The sequence below is a fragment of the Amphiprion ocellaris genome, chromosome 8, assembly GCF_022539595.1.
Source record: "Amphiprion ocellaris isolate individual 3 ecotype Okinawa chromosome 8, ASM2253959v1, whole genome shotgun sequence".
Lineage (NCBI taxonomy): Eukaryota > Metazoa > Chordata > Actinopteri > Pomacentridae > Amphiprion > Amphiprion ocellaris.
Genome location: NC_072773.1, coordinates 17,666,965 through 17,671,415, shown reverse-complemented (window position 1 = coordinate 17,671,415; position 4,451 = coordinate 17,666,965). Strand labels below are relative to the sequence as shown.

Below are 4,451 nucleotides of genomic sequence, written 5' to 3'. Positions count from 1 at the left end.
TCTATGCCTGTGTGTTTGCTTCTTTACACCGCTGTTAACAGTTTAGGCTGTTAGATTGTTCCAGATAAGACAAGTGCAAGATACTTCAGAGCCGTTCTACCACAAGCCTGACAGGAAGGACTCCAACAGCTACTGAATGTTCCTGTGGTTCCCTCAAGGCTACAGGAGGATCCCTACGAGGACGAGCCGGTCCACCTGATGGTGGCCAGTTGCTGCGGTTCAAAGCCAACACCGACTACGTGGAAAACAGGAAACCCATTGGCCGATCTTAAAATTAATCAATATTGATTTTTTTATACAGCGTTAAAGTTTTGCGAAGCCAGGGGGCGGGACTACTTGATTGATAGTCTGATCTGGAATGATTGACAGGTCCTATGGAGGAGGCAGCAGAGACTCTGCTCTCCTCGCTTGGATTAATTCTAATATAGTAACTGTTGGTTTATTTGTCGGTGGAGCAGCAGAACATTTTCCACAGACAGTTTTCCTGCCCGTTGGCTTGTTTTAACCAGTTTTCTACCTTCGGCTGATTCTACCAGCAGACACTGAAAGGACTCTAATAGATTGGTAAGTAAATGTTTATTTTCGTATCGGTGCCGCTTTTAATGCACTTTATATGCAGCTTTAGTGTCAGATATAATGTGTGCCATGCACTCGAGATGTTGGTGGAGTTTGTTTCAGTGTGTGTTGACCAGAGAAGAAAGTTAGCATAGTAAATATTAGCTTTAATGTTAGCGATGCTAACCGAGCTAGCTGCTCAGTCGTAGCCTGATTGAAGCTAACGTAGCATTAAGCTAACGTAGCATTAAGCTAACGATGTTTGTGTTGAGTTTCATGTAAACAGCTGAAGTGTGTTGTGTTCCTGTAATGTGGTTTATGAAGTTCATAAAACTGGCTGGTTGACATTAATGTAATGTTCAGGAAACTTAAATGTGATTAAAACAGTAACATTAATGTTCTTCTTGTCAGTAATCAGCTTTAATTTGACACTAAAACAGACTCTGATATTTTTAAATGACATCAGTTTCATTAATTTGTTGAAAATTGTCTCATTTGTTGTTGCTGCTGATTCATTAAAAGCAGACGATCTGTGTTGAAGATACGTTTAGTTCTAGTATCAGAAGTACAAGAAGGAAAATGGAAGTTTAGTTCTGCTACATCAAAGATTTCAGGATTAAAATAACTAAATGAGTCTTTATGCCTCAAACTTTATTTTACAATAAAGAAATAATGAAATAATCACATAATAAAAATATAAATAGCAGAGAAAACCTGAGAAAATTTTCCTGAAAAGTCTGTAAAGGAAAAGCAGCTTTTTATCCTGAAAGATCAGAATCAGCTCCAACATCTGCATCTGACAGCATCAAGTCAACCAGAAAGAAAAGAAAAAAGAAAATGACTTCTTTCTGATCACATCTATTCCGCTGCTCACAGTCTGCTGCTGCTCACATTCTTCACATTTATAGTCCACTTTTAAAAGTTCAGCAGACAGGTGCTCTGCTTTGGAGTGTGACGATGTCGTGGGTGATGTGGAGAGTGAAGTTTCCGTTTCACCCACAGCATGCTTTAGGGCAGCCGGGTCGGACTTGATGTTTGAAATACAGATTGACAGCTCAGATTTAACTATCTGTAGTTCCGTTTTGATGGGTGTTAAACTTTCACTCAAAGCCGCCGGGAGCTGGGTCTTTAAAATAACCACGGTCTCGTTACAGAGTGGAAGTAGCAGTTCCTCCTTAAGGTCAGAGATTGCAGCATCTGAGGGCCTCTTCAAAAGAAGACGTACTTGATGAAGGCATTCTGGAGCAGGACCAGAAAGACCACGACCAAGCAGCCTTGAGATCTTAGGCAGCGTCTCCCTCAGGTGGGTGTCAACAGTGTTCACGGTCAGGTCTGTGGTAATGCCGTCAAAAAGCAAAACAGAAAAAAATGTAGGTCATAAATCAACATGTAACCAAAGCACTCTGTGTATAATGCCATAGTATAGGATGTAGTTCAGAAAATGTGAAAGTATACTATACTTTTCCAGAATAACATAGTATGGCCTGTAGTTCATAGTATAGCATGTCGTCCAAAAAACGTCATAGTTTAGCATGTGGCTCTACAAACGTCATCGTATAGCATGTGGATCAAAAAACGTCATAGTATAGCATGTGGCTGAAAAATCGTCATAGTATAGCATGTCGCTCTAAAAACATAGTATAGCATGTCACCCAGAAAACGTGATCGTATAGCATGTCGCTCAAAAAACGTCATAGTATAGCATGTCGCCCAAAAAAACGTCATAGTATAGCATGTCGCTCTAAAAACGTCATTGTACAGCATGTCGCTCTGAAAACGTCATGGTATAGCATGTCACCCAAAAAACGTGATAGTATAGCATGTGGCTCAAAAAACATCATAGTATAGCATGTGCCTCAAAAAACGTCATAGTACAGCATGTCGCTCTAAAAACGTCATAGTATAGCATGTCGCTCTAAAAACGTCATAGTATAGCATGACGCTCAAAAAACGTCAGAGTATAGCCTGTCGCTCTAAAAATGTCATACTATAGCATGTAGCTCAAAAAACGTCATAGTATAGCATGTGGCTCTAAAAACGTCATAGTGTGGCATGTCACCCAAAAAACGTCATAGTATAGCATGTCGCTCTAAAAAACAGAGTACAGCATGTCATTCTAAAAACCTCAAAGTATAGCGTGTCGCTCTAAAAAGGTCATAGTATAGCATGTCACTCTAAAAACGTCATTGTATAGCATGTCGCTCTACAAACGTCATAGTATTGCATGTCGGTCTAAAAACGTCATAGTATAGCATCTCGCTCTAAAAACGTCATAGTATAGCATGTCGCTCTAAAAACGTCATAATATAGCATGTCACTCTAAAAATGTAATAGTATAGCATGTGGCTCAAAAAACGTCATAGTATAGCATGTCGCTCTAAAAACGTCATAGTATAGCTTGTGGCTCAAAAAATGTCATCGTATAGCCTTTGGTCCAGCAAACGTCATAGTATAGCATGTCGCTCTAAAAACGTCATTGTATAGCATGTCGCTCTAAAAGCGTCATAGCATAGCATGTCGCTCTAAAAAAGTCATAGTATAGCTTGTGGCTCAAAAAATGTCATCGTATAGCCTTTGGTCCAGCAAATGTCATAGTACAGCATGTCGCTCTAAAAACGTCATTGTATAGCATGTCGCTCAAAAAACGTCATAGTGTAGCATGTCGCTCTAAAAACGTTATAGTATAGCATGTCGCTCTAAAAACGTCATAGTATAGCATGTCGCTCTAAAAATGTCATCATATAGCATGTCGCCCAAAAAACGTCATAGTATAGCATGTCGTCCAAAAAACGTCATCGTATAGCATTTTGCTCTTGAAACGTCATAGTATAGCATGTCGCTCTAAAAACGTCATGGTATAGCATGTCGCTCTAAAAACGTCATAATATAGCATGTCACTCTAAAAATGTAATAGTATAGCATGTGACTCAAAAAACGTCACAGTTTAGCATGTCGTCCAAAAATCATCATAGTACAGCATGTCACCCAAAAAACGTCATAGTATAGCATGTCGCTCTAAAAACGTCATAGTATAGCATGTCTCTCAAGAAACGTCATAGTATAGCATGTCTCTCAAGAAACGTCATAGTATAGCATGTCGCTCTAAAAACGTTATTGTATAGCATGTCGCTCTACAAACGTCATAGTATTGCATGTCGCTCTAAAAACGTCATAGTATAGCATCTCGCTCTAAAAACGTCATAGTATAGCATGTCGCTCTAAAAACGTCATAATATAGCATGTCACTCTAAAAATGTAATAGTATAGCATGTGGCTCAAAAAACGTCATAGTTTAGCATGTGTTCTCAGAAAATGTCATAGTATAGCATGTCGCTCTAAAAACGTCATAGTATAGCATCTCGCTCTAAAAACGTCATTGTATAGCATGTCGCTCTAAAAGCGTCATAGTATAGCATGTCGCTCTAAAAAAGTCACAGTATAGCATGTGGCTCAAAAAATGTCATAGGAGAGCCTTTGGTCCAAAAAACATCATATTATAGCATGTCGCTCTAAAAACGTCATTGTATAGCCTGTCGCTCTAAAAACGTCATAGTGTAACATGTCGCTCAAAAAAAGTCATAGTGTAGCATGTCACTCTAAAAACGTCATAGGATAGCATGTCACTCTAAAAACGTCATAATATAGCATGTCACTCTAAAAATGTAATAGTATAGCATGTGGCTCAAAAAACGTCATAGTTTAGCATGTCATCCAAAAAACATCATAGTACAGCATGTCGCCCAAAAAACGTCATAGTATAGCATGTCGCTCTAAAAACGTCATAGTATAGCATGTCTCTCAAGAAACGTCATAGTATAGCATGTCGCTCTAAAAACGTCATTGTATAGCATTTCGCTCTACAAACGTCATAGTATAGCATGTCGCTCTAAAAACGT

At 39.0% G+C, this 4,451-nt stretch overlaps 1 long non-coding RNA gene across 1 annotated transcript in view; it reads left to right on the top strand.

Annotated features, from left to right (window-relative positions):
• Positions 1 to 1,106: 1,106 nt before the first annotated feature.
• Positions 1,107 to 4,451, top strand: part of LOC129349543 (uncharacterized) — an 8,102-nt gene continuing 4,757 nt past the window's right edge. Inside the window, exon 1 of the long non-coding RNA XR_008602586.1 lies at positions 1,107 to 1,858. This is a non-coding gene — a long non-coding RNA (uncharacterized LOC129349543). The remainder of the gene's footprint in view (positions 1,859 to 4,451) is intronic.